Genomic DNA, 12,967 nt, shown 5'->3' on the forward strand with positions numbered 1-12,967 from the left:
AGGCTGTTTGTGGGGCCCAGGGTCTTTCTCCCTTTTCCTTTTGGAACCTTCTGGATTTGTGGCAGGCAGGAAGTCAGTGAGTTCCAGGTCTCAGACATAGTTCTCTGTCCATCTTCACGCCCTCCCCTCATGGGGAATGCTAACCAGGAGACAACGGCCTTTCAGAAGCGTCCCCTGCAGGCCTGGATTCCACCTATATGCCCGGAGCACTCCCTCCCTTTCTGCCCTGTGGTCTGCCTGGCACCTCCTGGAGGGTCTTGACTCTGCACCTTTCCAGGGCTTTCCTTCCGGTACATGGCTCCTCACCTACAATCACCATATGACCTCCACACTCTACCTGCCCAAGGCTCACCTGCTGGCCAAGGGGCCTGCCCCGACACTGCTGCCCACCATCGCTTTAAGGGATCCCCGTAAGGGTGCCCTGCCCCAGCCCCCCAGGAAAACATCAGACCTGCTGTCTGAGATCCTGCCTCCATCTCTGTTAAGTCTCTCCGGGATCCCTCCTGTTGAGGAACAATTCCATTACCTCCAGTCTCCTTCGAGACTGCCAGCCTCCTCCTCCCTTTCATCTTTGTCGCCGAGCTCAACCTGCCCTTAAGGAAATACCCCCCTTTCTCCCCCTCCAACCCTATGTCCTCCCTTCATCTACTTTCCTTTTCCCATGTTTTTAATTAGTCCTGTTTCTCCACGAGGTTTTAAATGAAACTTTTCTTTAAAAGATTGGAAGGGGGTTTTCTTATTTTATATTCAGCCCTGCTCCGAACTAAAAATAGAGTGAAAGACAGTTGAAAAGTGAAGGTGCCTAACGTCATAGAAATATTTACTTTAAAAAAAAACAACCTTTTAGGTTTAATCCAGATTCAGCAACAAATGTAAAGGACAGTAATCTTAAACATACAGCTGAAGAAATGTTGACCCTTATACACACAGACCTTAAACAACCTTCCTTATCAAGACACATTTCCAGCCCCCAGAAAATCTTCCTGCTGCTTCCTATCAATACCTGTCCTCTCCAGAGTGAATCCTCTGCTGACCTCATCCACCACTAATTTCAGCACAAAATTTAATTCCCTTCTTGGTCTTTGAATTATAAAAACTCCACTGAGTTTTCCTCTGTCTCAACTGATAAGAGACAACCTATAACGACTTATCTCCTATATAAGAAGGACCTTCATGCTTTTTTGTCTGGCTGTCACAAAGCCCTTTTCTATCCTTTGTGGCTCAAACCTCTGAAGCACACAACTAAGATCAGAGCTTATGAAATAAAACACCCTGGAGGCACCTGAGACATGTCCCTCTCTTGTAGGGCGGCTGGCTCATCGCAGCCCGCCCCGGCCTTTGCAGCTTTTCATATTGGGTAGCCCTCAGTCCTGGGCAAACCAGGAGGTTGACCCCAATCTCTGCCCTCTCCTTGGCCACAGTTCAAAACAAACATGAGGGGCAGAGGGTGGGGCTCTTCACTCCACACCTCTTCCTGAGCCTGACCCTGTTTAAAGGCCCCCAAATGTCAGATTCACTGTTTTTTGTGGCTTGTTTGGAAGATCTCTGTTTCTGCATTTGAAACTCTCAGCCTCCAGTCCTGAATGAGCAACAGGAGTGAGAGGAGGGTTCAGTTCAGTTCAGTTCAGTCGCTCAGTTGCGTCCGACTCTTTGCAACCCCATGAACCGCAGCACGCCAGGCCTCCCTGTCCATCACCATCTCCCAGAGTTCACTCAGACTCACATCCATCAAGTCCGTGATGCCATCCAGCCATCTCAACCTCGGTCGTCCCCTTCTCCTGCCCCCAATCCCTCCCAGCATCAGAGTCTTTCCAATGAGGCAACTCTTCGCATAAGGTGGCCGAAGTACTGGAGCTTCAGCTTTAGCACCATTCCTTCCAAAGAAATCCCAGGGTTGATTTCCTTCAGAATGAACTGGTTGGATCTCCTTGCAGTCCAAGGGACTCTCAAGAGTCTTCTCCAACACCACAGTTCAAAAGCATCAATTCTTCGGTGCTCAGCCTTCTTCACAGTCCAACTCTCACATCCATACATCACCACAGGAAAAACCAGAGCCTTGACTAGACGGACCTCAGTCGGCAAAGTAATGTCTCTGCTTTTGAATATGCTATCTAGGTTGGTCATAACTTTTCTTCCAAGGAGTAAGCGTCTTTTAATTTCATGGCTGCAGTCCCCATCTGCAGTGATTTTGGAGCCCCAAAAAATAAAGTCTGACACTGTCTCTACTGTTTCCCCATCTATTTCCCATGAAGTGATGGGACCAGATGCCATGATCTTTGTTTTCTGAATGTTGAGCTTTAAGCCAACTTTTTCACTCTTCTCTTTCACTTTCATCAAGAGGCTTTCTAGCTCCTCTTCACTTTCTGCCATAAGGGTGGTGTCATCTGCATATCTGAGGTTATTGATATTTCTCCCGGCAATCTTGATTCCAGCTTGTGTTTCTTCCAACCCAGCGTTTCTCATGATGTACTCTGCATGTAAGTTAAATAAGCAGGTGACAATATACAGCCTTGACATACTCCTTTTCCTATTTGGGAGGGTGGTTTTATAAAAAGGAAAAATTCTTCCGGATTTGGCATTCAATGCTTAGTGCTCCAGAAACCCCACACAGGAAAACTCGGTGGTGCTCGCGCCAGCCCAGTGATTCCCAACCCCAGCTGTGCCTCAGAGTCACAGGTGCCCTTGGGGAAAAGCTCCCTACTTCCTCAGACCAGCGAGGGTAGGGGTGGGGCCTGGTCTCTGTTCAGAGGCCCCAGGCCACGCTGGTGGCAGCCAGGCTAATGCTGCTGAGAATAAAGCAGTCTGTGTGGGCCCTCCTGACCCCAGGAAACCAATCTCTCTGCCTGGACAGTCTGAGAGTCTAGCCAAAGGCTATCGTGACCCCTCCAATCAATCTATTTTCTGGCTAAGCATAGCCCCAGCCCCATGCCTGTGAATCCAACCAAAGCCACTCAGACTCCAAGGCTTGGCCACATCTGGAACCACGTTCAGCTGCTGCGGCCATATAGGCTGAAGGCCTCTTCACTCTCCTTTGATATCTTGCTGAATCTGGGGGCTTTAGATGTCATCTGGAGGCTGGCGACTCCCAAGTCTGCAGTCCAGCAGCTCACAGCTCCAGACTCCCACACCCACGGCCTCTCTGGCAGCTCAGGGCATCTCCACACAGCAGACCTGACCCAGCTGCCCCCAGCCTGGGCCTCTCAGACTTCCAGAAATGGCCTTACCATCTACCCTTGTTGTAGCCACGTGTTCCGGGAAACAAACTCACTCAGGACAATGCAGATAGTGGAGTGCAGTTCACTACACCGGTGGGTACAAGGCAGAGTCTCCTCTTAGCCAAGGACCCCGAACAGTTTTTGTGAAAACTTAAATACCCTAAGTGTACAACGTTCCCAGAAACTAGTCTGAACAAAGGAAAAAGAAAGATACAAAGTTAACCCGTGGTTCATATGCCTTAAGCCTAGGTAGTTAACAGTGACAGTTATCAATAGGCCTGTGGTCATACCCAAATAAACATAATAGCATGTATGATTCTATTCGGTTACACAGATAATTAAGCTATTCTTTTAGGCAAGGCTTTTGGGCTTTCTTTTGGGCTTCCCTGGTGGCTCAGAGGTTAAAGCTTCTGCCCGCAATGCGGGAAACCTGGGTTCGATCCCTGGGTCAGGAAGATCCCCTGGAGAAGGAAATAGCAACCCACTCCAGTATTCTTGCCTGGAGAATCCCACGGACGGAGGAGCTTGGTGGGCTACAGTCCACAGGGTCACAAAGAGTCAGACACGACTGAGCGACTTCACTTTCACTTTAGGCGAGGAGAGTGTAGGTGTGAGCCCTGGGGCTCTTCCTTCCAGCGGCCTGGTTTTCCAGTTGGTCTGTCGTTTCCATAGATACTGGGCACATAACTCAAAGTCCACAGTCCGGCCCAAGATGGAGTCCTGCTTTCAAGATAGAGCCTGTTCTGTTTCCTCCTTCACCCGAGCTCAAGCCCTAATCGATGCTTGTCTTTGGTCTCATCGCCCTCCCCTAAGCCATCAGCAAGCCCTGTCTTCACCACCACATGGCTGACTGCGTCTTCCCATCTCTTTTCAGCTCCTCACCAGCCCAGCAAGGGGACTAAATGAGCCTCCTGGCTCCCTCCTTCCACTCCTGCTCTCCTCAAACTCTTCTCTACCCAGAAAACACTTTATTGAATTCTAATTCATATGCCATAAAATTCACCCACTTAGAGCATACGATTCATGTTTCTTAGTATATTCACAGAGTTGTACAGGCATCACCACAATCTAATTTTAGAACATTCAATACCCCTCAAAAGAACGCTGTATCCATTAACACATCCTTTCTCCTCCCTGTTCCCCACTCCTGCCCCAGGCAACCACTAATGTACTTTATGTCTCCATAGATCTGCCCATTCTGGACATTTCATATAAATGGACTCATACAATATGTGGTCTCCGTGTCTGGCTTCTTTCATTCAATATAATGTTTCTGAGGTTTGTTCACGCTGTAACACACATCAGCCCTTCAGTCCTTTTAATTGCTGAGTAATACCCATTATTTGGCTATACCACCTTTTGTTTATCCACTCATCAATAGAAATCTGGGTTATTTCTCTTTTTTTGGCTATTAAAAAAAGGCCTTTCCAAAAACAAATCACAGAGACTTCTCTAGGGGGTCCAGTGGCTAAGACTCTGCTCTCCCAATGCAGGAGGGCTGTGGATTCAATCCCTGATCAGGGAACTAGATCCCACATGCCACAACTAAGAGTTTGAAATGCTGCAACTAAAGATCCCACGTGCTGCAAGGGAGATGGAAGATTCCCACGAGCTGGAACTAAGACCCAGCACAGATGTATAAATGAATAGAATAAAATCACATGTCACTCCCCCTGCTTAACACCTGAAAGGGTTTCCCATCATATCTAACTGAAACTTGTTGCCACAGCCTGCAAGATTCTTGATGACATGGCCCTAGCCTCTGTCACCAACCTTTTCTCCTGTCACTCTCTCAATGACTCACTCTGCCTTCTTCACGTTTCTTGAACACACCAAGCTTGTTTCTACCTCCGGGCCTTTGCACTTGCCGGTTCCTCTTCTCTCGGCCTGGGGTGCCCTTGCCTCCATTCTCCAAAGAATGGCCTCTTCTTCTTGCTCAGGCTGCGGTATAAACATGAACTGCTAGCTGAAGTCACCTGCCCCTGCTTGCATCACTCCATGCCTCATTGTCTTACCTCTTCGTGTTCACTATTATCTGAAAGTATCTTCTCTGGGTGTTCATCATCTCTCTCCTCCTGCTAGAATATTTAGGTCCAAGGGGGAAGTACCCAGTCTGTCTTCTTCCCTGCTGTGCTCCTGTACCAGCACAGAGTAGGTACTTATTTGCTGAGAGGCCCATGGGGTCCAGGCAGGTAAAGCCACTCCTGCAATCCCAAAAGAAGCCTCAATTTTCCCAAGTGACACTTTGCTCCCATGTGGAACACTGGACTTATTACTGGCTGCCAAGATGCTAGTGTTGGCTGTGAGGCAAATCACCCCTCTGACTTTCCAAGGTCCTAGATGATAGAGGACCTTACAAATAGCTGAGAAAAGAAGAGAAGCTAAAGGCAAAGGAGAAGAGGAAAGATATACCGATTTGAATGCAGAGTTCCAAAGAATAGCAAGGAGAGATAAGAAAGCCTTCCTCAGTGATCAGTGCAAAGAAATAGAGGAAAACAATAGAATGGAAAAGACTAGAGATCTCTTCAAGAAAATTAGACATACCAAGGGAACATTTCATGCAAAGATGGGCTCAATAAAGGCCAGAAATGGTATGGACCTAACAGAAGCAGAAGATATTAAAAAGAGGTGGCAAGAATACACAGAAGAACTATACACAAAAGATTTTCATGACCCAGATAACCACGATGGTGTGATTCACTCACCTAGCACCAGACATCCTGGAATGCGAAGTCAAGTGGGCCTTAGGAAGCATCACTACAAACAAAACTAGTGAAGGTGATGAAATTCCAGTTGAGCTATTTCAAATCTTAAAAGATGATGCTGTGAAAGTGCTGCACTCAATATGCCAGCAAATTTGGAAAACTCAGCAGTGGCCACAAGACTGGAAAAGGTCAGCTTTCATTCTAATCCCAAGGAAAGGCAATGCCAAAGAATGTTCAAACTACCACACAATTGCACTCATCTCACACACTAGCAAAGTAATGCTGAAAATTCTCCAAGCCAGGCTTCCACAGTGTGTGAACTGTGAACTTCCAGATGTTCAAGCTGGATTTAGAAAAGGCAGAGGAACCAAAGATCATATGGCCAACATTTGTTGGATTATCGAAAAAGCAAGAGAATTCCAGAAAAACATCTACTTCTGCTTTATTAACTATGCCAAAGCCTGTGACTGTGTGGATCACAACAAACTATGGAAAATTCTTAAAGAGATGGGAATACCAGACCACCCGACCTGCCTCCCGAGAAACCTGTATGCAGGTCAAGAAGCAACAGTTAGAACTGGACATGGAACAACAGACTAGTTCCAAATAGGAAAAGGAATACGTCAAGGCTGTATATTGTCACCCTGCTTATTTAACTTATATGCAGAGTACATCATGTGAAATGCTAGGCTGGATGAAGCACAAACTGGAATCAAGATTGCCGGGAGAAATATCAATAACCTCAGATATGCAGATGACACCACTCTTATGGCAGAAAGTGAAGAACTCAAAAGCCTCTTGATGAAAGTGAAAGAGGAGAGTGAAAAAGTTGGTTTAAAACTCAACATTCAGAAAACTAAGATCATGGCATCTGGTCCCATCACTTCAAGGCAAATAGATGGGGAAACAATGGAAACAGTGAGAGTTTATTTTCTTGGGCTCCAAAATCACTGCAGATGATGATTGCAGCCATGAAATTAAAAGATGCTTGCTCCTTGGAAGAAAAGTTATGACCAACCTAAACAGCATATTAAAAAGCAGAGACATTACTTTGCCAACAAAGGTCCATCTAGTCAAGGCTATGGTTTTTCCAGTAGTCATGTATGGATGTGAGAGTTGGACTGTGAAGAAAGCTGAGCACTGAAGAATTGATGCTTTTGAACTGTGGTGTTGGAGAAGACTCTTGAGAGTCCCTTGGACTGCAAGGAGATCCAACACCAAAGAATTGATGCTTTTGAACTGTGGTGTTGGAGAAGACTCTTGAGAGTCCCTTGGACTGCAAGGAGATCCAACCAGTCCATCCTAAAAGAAATCAGTCCTGAATATTCACTGGAAGGGCTGATGCTGAAGCTGAAACTGCAATACTTTGGCCACCTGATGTGAAGAACTGACTCATTTGAAAAGACCCTGATGCTGGGAAAGATTGAAGGTGGAAGGAGAAGGGGACGGCAGAGGATGAGATGATTGGATGGCATCACCGACTCAACGGACATGAGTTTGAGTAAGCTCCAGGAGTTGGTGATGGATAGGGAAGCCTGGCGCGCTGCAGTCCGTGGAGTTGCCAAGAGTCAGCTATGACTGAGTGACTGAACTGAACTGAACTGAGACGATAGAGGAGAAACACGAGAAAACAGAGCCAAATGGCTCTCACTACCCCCTAACCTCACCCCCACCAGGTTTATTATCCCAGTAGAGCCAGTGTGCATGCATGTTCAACTGCTAAGTAGTGTCCACCTCTTTGCAACCCCCAAGGACAATAGCCCGCCAGGCTCCTCTGTCCATGGGAGTTCTCAGTCAAGAATACAGGAGCTGGTTGCCATTTCCGTCTCCAGGTGGGCTTCCCTTGTGGCTCAGCTGGTAAAAAATCCGCCTGCAATGCAGGAGACCTGGGTTTGATCCCTGGGTTGGGAAGATCCCCTGGAGAAGGGAACAGCTACCCACTCCAGTAGTCTGGCCTGGAGAATTCCATGGACTGTAGAGTCCATGGTGTCGCAAAGAGTTGGACATGACTGAAGAACTTTCACTTCACTTCTACAAGGGATCTTCCTGATCTAGAGACTGAATCCACGTCTCCTGTGTTACAGGCAGATTCTTTCCCACTCAGCCAACTTTACACTAGCCACCTAGAGCTACTGTAGAAAAATCATTTGGTTTTATTCCTTGGAGAGCGGCAGAGCCCCCTGCAGGAGAGAGACCTTTTCCTGGCGCCCGTACCCCAGAGACACAGGGAGCAGAAGAAAAGAGGAAGCTTCCAGAAGGCAGGCAGGTGTGGATGTGGGTGTGTGTGAGAAAGAGCCACAGCTGGGTTATGAGGCCGTGACCCAGCACCAAGGCCGCTTGCCTCCTCTTCCAGGGGAGCAGTGGGAGTGTCTGCACGGACACCCGGGGTGTGAACATGGAGCTCCTGTGCCTCCAGGCAGAAGCCAGGACACGGGATCAGGGACGGGTCCCCGGCATCTGAAGGTGCCTCAGTGGCGGAAGGTCCTGCCCTGCTGTGACTGCAATGCCCCAGCGTGAAGTCCAAGCTTTTCACAAGCTGGGTGGATCTCAGCCTGTCTTTCTTGCTGCCTCTCCCTTCACAGCACCCCCACCTCTGCCCTGAATCTCCTCTGCCCAGACCCACAGGACTACGTCCTCACAAAGCCATAGACATGCCCCGGGGCGTCTGCCTCTGTTCTGCCTGCCCCTGGAATGTTCTTCCCAATGCTCCACCCAGTGAGCTCCCGCATTCGGACCTGGCTGGACATCAGCTCTGTGAAGCCTCTCTTAACCCCTCCTGACAGCCGAGGGGACCCTCCTCTGCGTGCACCCACTTCCTGGGAGTCAGAGTTTCCGCCGATTTGTCCAGAAGACCAGAGACGCCGGCCCTTGGCTTCCCCACTGCATTGAGGAGTGAGCCCGTAAACTCCACCCTGGCGGGCGTGGAGTGGGAAGCCCCCCACCAGCTGCAGCCAGATGACTCGAAGCCAGAGCAGAACAGGGTTCCAAGTCGGTGGGAGACAGAACCTTGTGCCGGCCTGCCCACCCCACTCCCTGACCCTGCTAGTCTCTCGGGGTCCAAGATGCTGACCTTCCCTGCTCAGCTAAGGGCTCCGAGGACTCTACTTGCTCTAGACCTGTTCAGCTGAGTACACCCAGGGTGTTTTCACATCTGAGGGGAGTGAGGAGGGGACAGGCTGGGCATCAGAGCAAGAACCCTCTGGGGTCCCAGGCAGATCAGTCAGCCTGGAACCATCAGGGAACATGATGGAATTTGGGACAAACCCGGCCACTGCACGGTAGACAAATCCGAGCTGAACAAGAGGAGCCGGGCTGACTGGGCCGTGGTTGGGGAACCAATGAACTTTGTCCACCTGATTCACATCGGCCCTGGAGAGATGCGGGCTAGAGATGGACTTGCCATGACAGGCACATCTCAGGGGCAGCTGAGACCAAGGGAAGCCACGACAGGCCGAGGAGCAATTCTCGGGGCTGGTGGCTGCAATAGGAATGGATCTGCTGTGTGTCCAGCCTTCACTCTGTCCAGCCCAGGAGAGATGCTGCCACACCAGTTTCGCTCCTAGAATCAGTGAGCCCAGGGGCCTTCTTTTCGCTATCTAACTGTGCCTCCAAAGGCTTGGGGGCTAGACTCTCCCTATTCCCTCTGACTGTAGCCCTTCCCAGAGATGGGGTCAAGGCCGCAGGACTGACCAAGTAACTGCTGGTTGGCCTGAAAAGCTCAGCTGAAACCCTGGACACTCTCAGCTCTGAGGAGATTTCTGGGAACCTGGAATGACTTCCCTTCTCCTGAGTGACGGACTAGGTGCCTTATGTTTTGAAACTCTTCACCTGGAGATCCTTAAATGCAGTGGGTAGGTGAGATGACCAGAGCTGAAGCCAGCTTTGCTGAGACGCTCCCTGCCTCCCTGCCCTTCTCCGTCCTCCTGGAATGAACTGAAACAAATGTCAAGTGGCGGCTGGGAGGCTAACCATTGGCTAGCCTACTCTTTCTCTTTAGACCTGAGATCATAGACCCTCAGTGTCTCACTGCCAATACCAGGATCCTTCTCAAGATCTTCCTTTCTAAAAATTAATTACAATTTTAATTCAGTAAAAAAGATCAGAGATTCTGATGGTTCTCCAGTGCCCAGAACAGAGCATAGAAGACCCTCAGTAACTATTTGTTGAGTAGGTGAATGAGTGATTTCCCTGCTAATGGGTGAGAAGGATATGACCAACATGCCACGTACCTTGGTGCAGTCTCCACTTGCTGCTACCACCAAATATCACCCTGCCCACACGGGAGGTGCCAAAGAGCTCCTGCAGGGCTGCCCTTGGCTACCGCCACCCTGATGGCCCAATCTCTCAAGGCTCTGTCCTGCTCTGCCCTGGTCCTTGGCTTGGAGGCAAGCCCTCCTGGGAAGGGTGCCCACCAGCGGGACACTGCCAAGGCCAGAGCTGATGTCTCCCCAGAGCTGGATCCCAAGATTGACCCTTTTTCCAGAGTTTCACTGATTTGAGTCAAATGTTGTAAGTCCACCCCTCTCTACTCCCCCTCTGCCCAGAAACCCCACAGCTTTGAGAGACATGCCCCCTCCCAATCTCAGTCACGTCTCTCCAGCCCTGGGCCACCGAGACCAGTGGGGTCCTGTGTCTTTAACAAAAAGCAAGTGTAATAAGTAAAAGTGATTTGGTGAAGAAAACATCCCTCATTTATTTTCCAGAGGCCTTGACTCATCAATCTTCCCCGCAACCTGCTTTGTGCTGTTAGCTTTGCTTCCTGAAAGAACGGAATTTGGTTTTCTAATAGCATCTGTCGTCTGCAGGGTGTCCCCAAACATCAGCAATAATGAGTTGGAAGTGGCACAGTTGGACGCCTTCAGAAGCCACCACCAGATGCCAGGCCTCTGTGGGTCCCTCGGAGGATGGGGGGCCAGAGAGCTGGGCTAGGGCTGGGTCCAGGGTCCACAACTCTTGGTCCCTGGGTGTCAGTCATTCGAAAGACATGAGAGTGCCCACTATATGCCAGGTCACTTATGGGCACTAGGAAGGCAGGACCCTGCCCACAGGCACTGTCATGGCTGGTTACCCATGAAGGACAGAGTGGCAGTAGAGACCAGTGCCACTCCCACCACTCAGTCAGCTGGATCATCCCTGAGAGGCAGCATGGCAAGAGATTTGGACTCAGATAGACCTGGGTGTCAGGGCTCAGGCTCCTCAATTTTAATTTTTTTTTTTTTTAATTTTAATTTATTATTGTTACTATTTGGGCCCTGCTGTGTGGCTTGCAGAATCTTAGTTATTGGCCCAGGAAGCAAACCTGGGCCCCAGCAGGGAACACACAGAGTCCTAACCACTGGGGTGTGTGCCTGTGTGCTCAGCCATGGCCGACTCTTTGCGACCCCATGGACGGTAGCCCACCAGGCTCCTCTATCCATGAAATTTTCCAAGCAAGAATACTGGAATGGGTTGTCATTTCCCACTCCAGGGGATCTTCTTGACTCACATCTCTTGCATCTCCTGCATTGGCAGGAGGATTATTTTTCACTGAGCCACCTGGGAAGCCCCCTAACCATCGGACCTCTAAGGAATTCCCAGGGTCCTCAATTTTAAAATAAGGCAAACAAGCCTCATTGGGTGGCTTGAGGATGAAATAGGATGGCATGAATTTCATGGCACCAAGTCCAGCACACAGTGGGTGCTAAGTACCCGCTAAATCGCCCCTGACATCCCAGACCTGGGTGGTGCCCTGCCCTGGGGCTGGCAGTCATCTCCACAGACTGCAGGGCTGCTCCCCAGACTCTGGGCTCCTGTCCAGAGGTGTTGGCAGCTGCTGCCCTCTCGTGGGAAAGTGCAGGCACAGCCACCCCTGGGATCCTGGGGCCCTTGATATAACAGAAAAGAGGCCCAGTGGAACCAAGATTTTTGAGGACTTGAAAGTACTTCCTCAAACTCCACCCACCTCTATGCCCAAGGCCCTCCCCTAAGTGTTGTTCTCCAGAAAAACCATTCCAGTGGCCAGGCCAGGTCCAGCAGGGGAGAAGGGTAACTCACAGCCAGCCTTGCCCTGTGCCTGGGGGCTGCCACCCCCACCCACCTGGGTATTTCCGTATAGTCAAAGTTATGGTTTTTACAGTAGTCATTTTATCGATGTGAGAGTTGGACCATGAAAAAGGCTGGGCACCGAAGGATTAATGCTTTTGAACTGTGGTGTTGGAGAAGACTCTTGAGAGTCCCTTGGACTGCAAGGAGATCCAACCAGTCCATCCTAAAGGAGATCAGCCCTGAATATTCATTGGAAGGACTGATGCTGAAACTGAAGCTCCAATACTTTGGCCACCTGATGCGAAGAACTGACTCATTTAAAAAGACCCTGATGCTGCGAAAGATTGAAGGTGGGAGGAGAAAGGGGGGACAGAGGATGAGATGATTGGATGGCATCACCGACTCAATGGACATGAGTTTGAGCAAGTTCTGGGAGATGGTGAAGGATACGGAAGCCTGGCGTCAATGGGATCGCCAAGAGTCGGACACGACTGAGCGACTGAACAACACCAACCAACCCACAGAAGAGCCTCTCTGAATCCTCCCTACAGGTGAAGAAACTCGGGCCCCGCAGGTGAGGGTTCAGCGCTGCGCCCGTCTGTCCTTACACAGGTAGCTCCTGTCCCTAATGAATCTGCAGAGGTGGCCTTCCAGCAGGACCATGAGAGAAACAGGGAGGGCTGAACTTGGGTAGTTTTCTGTTTCGCGATGACTGGAGACATTTCAGAAAGCAGGTCGGATAAGAGGCAGGGTGGGATGCAGGGAGACTGGGTACCCGGCCCGCCTCTGGCTTCCCTCGCATCTCCTTCTCGCGATGCTCGGCCTGGAAGTGCTCCCGGGCTCCTCCAGGCTAGGCGGGACGCGGAGGCCCGGTTTCGTTCGGGGAGAGGAAAGTGAAGGAAGGAGACACCGCCGGACGGCAGGGTGTGTGGAGCAGGGGGCCCGGCGCGCCTCCCTCCCTGCACTCGCGAGCCAGCAGCGCCGCCGTGCGCCGGACCCAGCGCCCCCGCCCGTCCCGCCCCG

Source organism: Oryx dammah, unplaced genomic scaffold, assembly GCF_014754425.2.
Source record: "Oryx dammah isolate SB20612 unplaced genomic scaffold, SCBI_Odam_1.1 HiC_scaffold_27, whole genome shotgun sequence".
NCBI lineage: Eukaryota > Metazoa > Chordata > Mammalia > Artiodactyla > Bovidae > Oryx > Oryx dammah.